The sequence below is a fragment of the Thermobia domestica genome, chromosome 2 (assembly GCF_964235325.1).
Source record: "Thermobia domestica chromosome 2, izTheDome1.hap1.1, whole genome shotgun sequence".
NCBI classification, from domain to species: Eukaryota; Metazoa; Arthropoda; class Insecta; order Zygentoma; family Lepismatidae; genus Thermobia; species Thermobia domestica.
Window position 1 is genome coordinate 168,947,574 of NC_137455.1, and position 12,076 is coordinate 168,959,649.

The following is a 12,076-nucleotide window of genomic DNA, read 5'->3' on the forward strand; positions in this document are numbered from 1 at the left end:
ACACTCCTGATGCCGTTTAAATTCAAATTCAGTCCAGCAACTTGGGGGAGGGGTAAGATATATAAAAGTAACCGAAAGTGACTGATATCAGAGAGTGCTTCAGTAATAGTGAAAAGTGACTGATTAACGGAATATATTACTATAATTTTTCTTATTTTAATCCAACGAAGCGGGTAATTGACGCTAGTTTTCTCTAAGAAAGAATCTTCACGTAAATGTGCATAGGTTATAAATTCATAGAAAAAGTCACAAAGAATACTCAACTTAATTTTCTCCTACTAGTATGAATAAATTAAGTTTAGATAGCAAATTTTGTTTTTCTTAATTTTAAATGCAATAGTTGATGTGTTATATAAAAGACAATGTCTATTTGAGCATCCCATCATAACCGAAAACTAATTCTTGAATAGGGATAATTTTTGTATAACGGCTGATTCCTCCTTGTGTAGGTTATAGTGAATTCTATTTTAGTTTTTTTTTTTTTTTTTTTTTTTTTTGTCTTTTACATTGATATGTAACGTCTTAAGTTAGGAGGAACAGAATTTACTATGTACATGAGCTTCAAATCATGACCGGGGCTTGTGCAGTTGATAGAGCATCATAAAAGATGAAATACCACAATGTAGACGGTTCTCCATTACAAACATCCATCTTTCGATATTCGTGAAAACGCAAAAAGGCAAGTTTCAATTCAATTTTCTATTTGAGCAAGGTCGACTCAGAAGTGCCGCATGTGGGTCACTGTTACACTCCACAAGGGGCTGGCGAGCCGCAAGCCAATACGATTCAGTACACATATATTTACTGTTCGTTTTCCAAACTAAACATAAATACAGATTACTAAATAGAATGTTATAATGTTTTTTTCCAGAATATTGGATTCAAATATAAATTGTAAATGTATTCGTAATCATGGGAAAGAACTATGTTAAATGCCGAATAAACGTTAATTTGTTATAACATTTATGTAAGAAATGTAATAACATTAATATCAAGATAACTTCACTAACATCAATATCTACTTTGAAATTAGATGATGCTATTCGCAGATACTTTTCAAGATATGTGTCGGTCAGTTGATTCCTTACATATGATTTCACATTTTTCATTTTGGAAAAGATCTGGTTGCATACATACCCATAATTGGTACCAAATTGTGATGGAACGAAAAGAACGTGATTCTACAGAACAGAAAGTTCTGTTTCGTTCACATGTTTAGACAAAAATTCTAGCAGATCAACACTGTTAAATTTTCTTATTACTTTTAAATGGAAAGTCCATTTACTAAATTTTATATTTGTAGCCTTCAAGAATACGGAGATCTTGTATACAATATTTGCCATCCATACTTACACCTACGTCATCGAGCTTCTGAAAATTCTTCCGTAGTGGTACCTTATGTCACAAATCTCATACGCTCTCTCCAAATTGAAAAGTTTCTAGCTTAAACAGTTTGGCCTGGGCATTGATCAATCAATCAATCAATCAGCCAGTCAGTCAGTCAGTCACTCACTCACTCAGTACTTATTCTTTTATATACAGAGATAAGACTTACGAGTATCATGCTTCTTATTACTAAGAGAATGTATCACATTATTATAAGATAACAATAGACCCAATATGCAAGTTAATAGCGATTTGTTTACAGATATAGTCCGTAAATAAAAGCTTATTTATCAAAATAAAAAAAACTATCGATTGTTATTGGCAATGAACGAAATACTCGTTAGTGCTATAAGATTCGATTTTCTAGAGAAACATACGGTTGAGAATTTATCTTTCAGCATGGTGACTTTGTGAGAGACGCCGTAGTCTTCCGTTTAGAGCGTTAGACTCGCGTTTCTCGTGAGGCAAAACTGGATACTCACGTGAGTAGAAGACGTGACGGTTACTAGTAGATCTAGAAAGTTCCTGATACCTCTTTTAGAGACAGGCGACCCACCGTGCTGTCCATGTGTTTGTCGATAGATTGGACGTAGTTCAGCCAATCACTAACAGAAGCGCTTCGGGCCCTCAAAGGGCTGTAAACTTTAAGTGGTTTGGTTTTTATGATCACTTTGTTCAGCTTGATGTTATTTAAACGACAAGTCTTTTACGAAATAAAATTTAGAGATCTACGACCTTTTAGTTCTACGAACATGAAAGTTTAATGGTTAATCATAATTTTCAGCTATACCTTACTAATGACAGGTTGTACTGTCATCTTGCTACTGCCATAAAGTAGAGTTTGACGATGGCATACTTCAGTATCACTTTAATCTCAGTAGAGAATGTGATTATCGTACAGTATCAATTTTTAAGTTTACACAGAAATTCCATTTTCTCAAAATAATACGCATGAGATTCCTTACACTCACTCATATTATTTCGTTCATCTTAGTAAGATCTATTGATTGATATATGTCCTATATTTAAACATTTTATTTAATCATTATATGCTGATATGGTATATTGTAGAAAATTTAACAGTACTTTTTAACATTATACTCCACGTGGGTATCCTGCATTAAAATAAATAGTTTCGTTTATCATATCATTACATTATTTATATTGTACATACACGTATTATATAAAACCATAAAACGGATTCTCCAATTTTAATCATTACCTCTCCAGCTCTTAATGTTAACTTGTTTTCTACCAAGAGAAACTAAAGTCTAGAATATCGTTATGCGTCTTTCAGTTTTGACACTCAATATTCCAGTCGCTAGTACGTAAAACTCTCTAGTAGAACTTTTTTTAAATGTAAATAACATATTACGTTGATACATAAGTTCAACAGACAAATAGATTTTAAATAATTTCTGTTTTAATTTTCGTTTCTTCTTTTTAAGCAAAGCTATTCATGAAGAAATAAGTTTGCTTAAAACAAAACAATATGAAAGCTAGAGACAGAGGAAAAGAGAGTTTCTAACCGTCTTTTAACAGCATAATTATGCCTCTTTTAAAACTTTAATATAGTTTTCTATGGCAGCTCAATTTGATTTACGGCTCCATTTGAACTCAAATGGTACGTTAATTTCTGAATTTAAAGTATCATTACTTAGAATCATTTAAAATTTTAAAAAATCTTTAATTCATGTTCAGTTTCCTTTCTCTTTATATTTTATGTCATCATTTCATATACAGATGTACGAGTATAAAAAGTCTTAATGATTAATCTCATTTCCATACATATATAAATTTCTTTTAATATGTTATGACATACGCAAAGTGACATTTTTTTTAAAATCTACGATTGTTAACACTAGTAGGCAATTATCTAAAAATAATCTTCAAGTTAAGTTCGTTGAGAATATGGAAGATCTAGTAGCTTAAATATAACTCCTTCCTATAAACACAGGATTGTTCGTAATGCATATAAACTTGTTGGTAACAATATAACATTCTAGGTATCTTCTAGCCACCTAGAATCAGCTAAAAGAAGTGAAAATCTAACTGAAAAATTAAAAAGTACATTAAATCTCCTTTATTAATGGAAACGATTGCACACATGCAATACATATACTGTATATTAATCAATTTGTCTTGAAGAAAGAAAATGATCGGTACTGTAATTGTTCACTTTCGGTCTAGCACTTTTGATACGCGGTATTTGACAGTTTCCGAGGGTGAGGTGATTCAGGCGATAGCATAAATGATATATATATATATATATATATATATATATTGAAAAAAACGAAAAAATCGATACCAAGATTGTTCACTTTTGGTCAACCTTTCTGGTGCAAGTTATCTAATACAATTTCCGGTGGTGAAGTGTTTCCAGCGATTGCACACATGCAACATAAATATCAAATCAACACTTTGACGGAAAAAACAGATCAGTATTACATTTACTTACTTCCACTTCCGGTACCGATCCTTTCTTTCGTCAAGATGAGTTCATTGGAAATACTCAACACCCAGAAACTGTATTATTCCCCTATATTTAAATTTGACCATTAATGCTTGTGTATTTCTACAATAATATATTGTAACAATTTGATTGCAAATAAAAACTATGTTCTTTAAATTTAATTATTTGTAAATGGATAGTGATCATACTGAACATGAATGAACGTGCTTCGTTGTCCATTATTAGAACAACAGATTTAACCATATAGATTTAAACTTTAATACTTGGGTAATTGTATGTTGGTTTTTAGATGAACTAAAGTAATAAATAAATATAAATAAAATAAAACAAATTATTAACTATAATCTATTAGATCTTTATCAATTAATCATGGTTTTAACCTTCAATGTACAGCAGGCCAAAGTCTCAGATACAGCAACTAGTTAAAATAAATTAAACGTTTTAAAAAAATGATAAGAATACAAATAAAAAATAAGTGAATAAAATTAATGGCAACAACAAAATAAATTGTAAGTATAGAGTAATAAAGAAAAAATGAAAAATTCCAGAGTGAGTGGCCTAATGGTTGTTTCTTACAACGTTGGAGCATGTTCAACGGAATTTATAATCAACTAATACATTACGCGTCAAACGCAACAGCCAGTAGTTTACGAGAAATTAGTTCAATCACTTTGATTATCAATTATCTCAACTTGTGGACAGTTGATTATCAAAGTGAATATATATATATATATATATATATATATATATATATATATATATATATATATATATATAACAACATCACCTTGACCCAAGTACTATGTTCAAATATACATTACAAATGGTTCAGCCATTTCTTCGTGAATAGAAGACTGGAATGTCAATTTCAATTTCATATACTGTACATGAAATAATATTTGCATAGAATAAAAGGATATCTTCGAATCCAGAGGTTCCCAATTTTGTTTACGTGGCACCTTCCCCCTTTGTAATCTCTTGTATTCTTTATGCCCTCTCCTTTCCGCTCGTTGGTTATAATATATATTGTCTGGCTTCTTCTGAGATTTCACATGCAACATTCAATTCTCAAAGTTTTAATAATAATAATAATAATAATAATAATAATAATAATAATAATAATAATAATAATAATAATAATAATAATAATAATAATAATTTCCTCTTACTTGAAAAATTTTGAACTCTGTGTCGTACACTGAAATAGTATTTTGCGGTTATTTGTAGATAATTTTGTAACAAATTTTATTTAACATAATTATTTAATAGTGCAGAAATCTTAAATAAAAATACGAAAGACAAAATATTTAACATTTTGTAATGTTAAGTTTGCTAATAGTGGCCCCGCGTAGCGTAGTCGCAAACGCTCTCGCCTTCGGTGAGAACGGTACCGGGTTCGATTTCCGGTGGGGGTACTCGGTCGAAAAAGGCTTCGCTGTAATTAATGTAGAATTATACATATATTCCTATATAAGAGCATGTAAGACCCTGTGGTTTAGGACATGATTTGGTGCCAAGAGATCAATGTGTTAGTGAGTAGTGAAGGCAAATAATGACGTATTTATTTATCTACTGTTACATATCATTTGTTTTTAATTTAATATTGTGAAATTGGCTTCATTTACTGCTGATTATGATCAAAATTGAGCATTTGTAAGATTTTGTAAACATCTCTTGCCAGTTATATATCTGTTATCTCGATCATATATTATAATTACTTATTCACATCGAAAAGGCGAGAGAGGCTTACCCCTGGTTGTTAAATATATAATGAATTAACAAAGCAATTTTAGGTGAAACCTGCCTTATAGATTTTATAGAGACTCTCTTTAAGAACTACATAATTCTAATAAATGCGGATAAATTACAATCTAGGAAACCTATATTACAAATTAGATACGTAAACATATTTTTCAATTGGATGTTAAATGCCCTTAGAAAACGTATAAATTACATTTAGTAAACGATATTTTAAAAGTAGAAGATGGATATTTGGGTCAGAAATTGAAAATAAATATACATTGTACGTGTATGCAGATATACGATATGTTTGTTTTCAATTTCTGACCTAAGTCTGTCTACTATTTTTAAACTACCATAAAACATATATTATTTTTGGACATTAAACTGAAAATCCACATCCTGGTTTAGCTAATAAATTAGTCATATTAAGAATATATATCTAATCTTTTTTATTCATACTATTATTTAGTTTTCTTGTATATAATTTATTTTACCTTTTGAATTTTCTCAAGCCAATTTAACCGAATACCATGATCTAAAAAAATGATATTTAATATTAAAAACTAAAAGACAAACAATATCATTTGATAAATTCTATCTTCTATCAGTTTGAGTATAACATAAAGTAAAAGAGGTTTATTTAATAGATCTTTTATGACAATCAGTCCAAAAAATGTCAGATTTATATGAAAGTAATTTGGAAGAAATTCTCATTAAACTATAACAATTGTCTGGTATATATATATATATATATATATATATATATATATATATATATATATATAGATAGATAGATAGATAGATAGATAGATAGATAGATAGATAGATAGATAGATAGATAGATAGATAGATAGATAGATAGATAGATAGATAGATAGATTAAAAATAAATATGTTCATTTGTTTTTTTTTTAGATTTTATTTCTCTTTAATTTTCCTTTCTACCGGTCATATTCCGCTCCAGTAACATACCGAATAGAGATTAAATTTTAAACAGTATATTATTGCAACAACAAATTGATCAACATGGAATTGTTAAATATACAAAATGTGGCTAGAAAAATCTTGAATTTATCTTGCAAGTGGCGAAAAACGAGATCGTGATGTTCAATTGGAGCATGAGTGTACACCTTGATATCATTTGTATCAAATGAGTGATTGCGTAGGGTGCAAGCCGCTCAGTTCCGCTGTGACCTTTGAACGAAGCGGACCGTGTGTCTGTGCTATGTCGAAGAAATATTTAGTGCCAAAATAGAATTGTGTATCAATATGAAGTTTCTTTTAAAACTGAGAAAATCCGCGACAGAAACTTACGGTTTCCTGTACGTACTCTATATTATATAGTTCTTTATCGCGCACACATACATTTTTGAGTGGTTTAAACAGTTTAAAGAGAGACAAGTAGCAATCACAGATGTTCCGCATCTTAAACGACCTTCCACGTCGAAAACAAGCTCAAATATTCAAGAAATCGGGAATGAAATTTGATATCATTCTTGAGTATTCGTACTATTGCTGAAATCACAGAAATTGGCAAAGAAAATGTTCGTTAATTTTACTGGAAAGTTTTAGGATTTAAAAAAAAAATGCTTCCAAGGAACCTGATATTGGAGCAGAAGGGAATTCGAATGAACATTTTGACAAATATTGAAAAAGACTTTATATCCTAACAGAGAGTGATACCTGTGAAGAGTCATTGTTTTACACATATCCTGAAACCAAATGCAATCACTGGATTGGAGGGATCCATGTACTCCATGCCACAACAAAGCTTGAATGAACAAATGAAATTTAGAGCAATAATGATAGTTTTTTCTCGACATTCGTGGGATTGTGTACATTAATTTTGTACTCGAGGGTGAAACTTTAAACCAACATTATTGCCTTAATGTGCGGACAACCTTTCGTGAACAAGTAAGAAGATGACGACCTGATTTGTGAAGAAACAAGTCATGATTTCTGCACCAAGACAATACTTCCGCTCGCATGGCACTGTCAGCTAAGATACTTTTGACCAAACATAGGATCCTTGTGCTACATCATCAGCCATATTCGCCGAATATTGCCCCGTGTGACTTTATTTCCTAAGGTGAAGTCAGCAGTGAAAGGAACCAGATTTCGGACAGTAGAAGCTGTTAAAAGAAAACGGATATCATGAACATGATTTCCGAAACCGATTGGTAACACTGCTTCCAGGAATGAAAATTCGTGTTGAATAGTGGAGGAAGTATTTTAAATGGGATAATGTTCCTATTTTATTTTACAAAACGACGAATAAAAGATTCCTTTTTAAGCCATACTTGCCGTTCAACTATTTCTCAGAATATTTCAAACTGTGAAATATTTTGATGAATAGCTGCACTACCTCAGTAAATAAGCGTCTCCAGATTCGCGCTGACATTACAGAATAAGTAGCAGTATGACGAGTATACCATGCAAAGAATTTGTTTTTTGTGGGGTTAAGTTTTCTTAATTAATATTGGAATGGTAAACTGTATTACTGTCAATTTCTATCACTTCCTTTTTTGGCAGAAAGATTAGAGCGCAGACGGTATATATTTTTGGGGACGCTGAATGAATTAAAGAAAAAATGTTCTTGGTTACCTATTACCGTTTTTACTCCATACTGATCAACGTTAAAACCGGAAATGATTAATTTCAGCCACTTCTAATTTGAATAAGAAGGTTAAGACAGAAGATGGTATCTATTCTTAAAAAGCTAAAACGATCCCCCCCCAAAAATACTTACCGCTATCTCTTATGGCTTTTACTCTATGTAGGTTAATATTGAAATAGGAAGATGTAATGGAATTCTATCACCTCCAGTTTTAGGAGAGAGTTAGAAATGAAGGTAAAGTCTAAAGTAGTCTTGGGATGCTTAATCTATCCCAGAAACTACTTCTCGCTACGTATTACTGTTTATACTCTATAGAAGGGTTTCTCAACCTTGAGGTCGCTACCCCTAGGGGGCTCGCGAGAGGGTTTTATGAGAGTCGCGAAGTTAGGTATAAGAAATAAATATAATTACAATCGAATGCCGGATATTACTCAAAGTGGCGGCTTCTCCAAAATTAAAATACTCAAAAATTGTTTTTAACAAGTATCCAAGTTTTCTTTTAACCAAAATTAGAAATCACTTTACTTTGTTTATCATATGACCCAAAATTAAGGGAGTTACTAAGTTTTAAAATTTTCAAACGCTTCCATTTTGAAACAGTATGACGGATCGGATTCAATATTTGTAGTATGAATGAAGTGACCAAATTTGGTTTTAATCCGTTCGCTTTTAGGGACGTTATTGTATCCAATATATACAAGAAATAGATCGTACTATTATAGAAATATATGGATAACGTGATATCTCCGCGATAGCTCTGTTAAAAATCCCACACAAGCTTATTACAAATCAGAAATTATAAGGGGATCGTTAGCAAGATGATAGGAATTAGGTTGAGGACCACTGTTCTATAGTGATCAACGTTAAAACCGGAAATGATTGAGTTCTACCACTTTTGGTTTGAACATAACCTCCACAAACGTACTCGATTCTTAATTTTTGACACCTCTATATTCCGGCCACAATTGATGGCTATCTTCAAATAGTTTTAAATATTTATTTTATCTCCTGAATTGATGAAGAAACATTTTTTTTCTCCTAGACGGTTGAAAACATTTTTTGCTTCCCGAATGGACGAACATACAAAGTGGCATGCACTCTTAATACACTATGAACGAGTATTGAAAAATAAAACTCTTTGAAAAAAAATTAATTACGCTTCACCTTGTGGAACACCACCAGACTTTTGAACTTTAGGGGTTCAATATTCTAAGCAGAAATGATAAATTTTCAGTTTCTGTTTTAGCAGCTAAATAAGGGATGGAAGATAGAGCCAACTCTTGGAACACTGAATTAATAGTAAAGCATTCTACAGCTATTTTTTATTAGTTTTACTTTATAAAAATCCAATACTTAAAAAATCAAGAAAGTTTTCACTATTTATTACAAATCTTTAGTATATGGTTTACATTGAAACCATAGATTTCTACTACTTCCAGTTACAATAAGGGAATATGGACGAAGATAGAAACATTTTTGTCACGCTGAATCCACATATTACCAATTCTTACTATATCTTATCAGTTTTGGTCTATGGTCTACATTGAAACCATAGATTTGTACCACTTCCAGTTGCAATAAAAGAATAAGAACAGAGATTAAATCTATTTTTGTGACACTAAATCCGCATAATACTGATTCTTGCTATCACTTTACTAGTTGTTCTCTGAGACATATCAACAGACAGACGAACACAGAAATTTTGTATGATTTTCCACACTTATGGATAGCATAACTTTGAAGAGTAAAATTAAAATTCGATGTTGAAGTTTATCTATTTCTCTTTGATTATAAGAATCATACTATTGAGAGTGGAAAATATGTTCTTGTTGACTAGAGGAAAACTGTATGAAATACATTTTGTAGTACAAATTTCTCAACACGAGAATTTTAACGATGTTGTGTATGTAAAAAATTAAAAATAAAAACCCTTAGGATATGGAATTCCTCCCACAAGCTATTAATATTATTCTGCATCGATCATACGATAGTGGTAGAGGTGCCAATTTATAAATAACTTTCGGATGGTCCGTTCAGGTATTGTGTGTTTCGTTGCCAGACACCCAAGCAAAGATATCCATATCTGAGGGTGCCAAACCTAACATTAGGGGAGGGGCAGGGCTTCCTCGCCCCCAGAATCGGTGCTCATAGTTCATTAACAATATATTTTTTTTTTAAATATAATTAATACGGGTGTTACTTGTCCATCTATTATACAAGCTAGCTCCAGTGATAAATGTTACAATAAATATTTTATTTAATTTACATGGAATCATTTTCGAAACACAATTTAGCTCTATGCCCTTAGTGTACACTATACGCATTAAAACACAAGAAAGACTTCGAAATCTTCTTTGAACAAACGAAAAATGAAGGCGCTCTATTTTCTTACGTTTCCCACTACTACCATCTAGGGAAAACCTTGGGTCGTTACGGAGCAGTTTCAAATAACATACTCGGGGAGCGAAATTTCAGTAAATTGACTTTTATGCTCCTTCGAGGTGGAGAAAGTCATAAAAGGTGTTCATCTCCACAGGCTGCATCGGACAGAAGCAGAACTTGGTAATTTTATGAAGATAAGGAGGGCGCTTTAGCTTAAGGCAATATTTTGTTACTTTTTTCTTTCTTCATTTTTCCATTGGATACGAGCAAAAAAGAAAAAAATGTTAAGATAAATGTATTTCGTTCCGGAAATTAAAATGTCAAAGTATCATTGAGGAAATTTCGTTTTACTTTGTCTTTCGCAATTATTAAGATCTTGTTATATGATTATTGGTATTAAAAGATGTTGGGAAGGGATTTAAGATTATGTAAGATAAATTTTTATATAAGAGTGGAAAAACTAAACAAAGACAGTCTTCTGCAGAGTCATTGGATAAGGGCCCTACAGACACATGAATATGGGGTCTCAAGAGATTGGTTTATATAAGAAACAACAAATTAAAGCTATTTTGTTTGATGAGGATTTTATTTTAAAGGGCTTTATTGTAGACAAATGTAGAAATACTGCAACTTGAAATCTAGAATTCCTCTAACTTGAAGATATAGTTGTAATATGTAGGTAACGACTATGGTCTCCCTCACAGATATTTAGATTCTCATCAAACCAAGAAGGCTGACTGGCTATGTGGATAATAAACTCGAAACGTTTAGGGTATACGGAATATTTTGCTTCTGGACCATTATCAGTGAGTGCCTTGGAACTACTTTCAGCCTTCGGAAACCTTCAGTTGCTTAGATAAACATATATTCAAACTAATAAGCCTTCAAGGCATTCTTTTAGCTTAATTCGCTGCAAAAAAGAAAAACAGGTACGATTTGGTTGTGAGACGAGATCCCAACTTAAAACTCCAGTATTTTCCTCCTAAGAGAGATGATGTGTTCTTTCAAATTTCACAGTCCTCCTGTTGTTGAGGTTTCTTACCTTTTTTAACTTGACAACGACTTCTTGCGCAGAAGGTGATGTAGATTTAGTAATTCCTTTATTTATTTATTTATTTATTTATTTATTTATTTTTTATTTATTTTTTTTTTAGAAATACAAATGTTTTGTCGGAAGCAGAATTGCTTTTATTGTGCTAATCTGGTTGCTCCGATGTTTACTTTTTCCCACGTTAAGCTGTAGGCCCAAGTCCTCTAGGCTCGTCGCTGAAAGGGATGTTAAATTCAAAATAAAATCAAACTAGATTACAGGACAGCCAAACCGAGGTATATTATTATGAGCAATGAAACAAAGTCTCGTATCGTATATTCATTGAAGCACATACTAGACAAAAACATCTCCAGCGTTGTAATTGAGACTCGTGGTCTTTGCACGATGTTTTTCTTCCCACATCATCTCCGGCCCTTTTCTGCCTT

At 31.7% G+C, this 12,076-nt stretch overlaps 1 protein-coding gene across 1 annotated transcript in view; it reads left to right on the forward strand.

The window, feature by feature from the left end:
* The window catches only part of LOC145679251 (lachesin-like), a 987,796-nt gene that overhangs the window by 679,481 nt on the left and 296,239 nt on the right, over positions 1–12,076 (forward strand). The gene's annotated exons all lie outside the window — the stretch shown is intronic.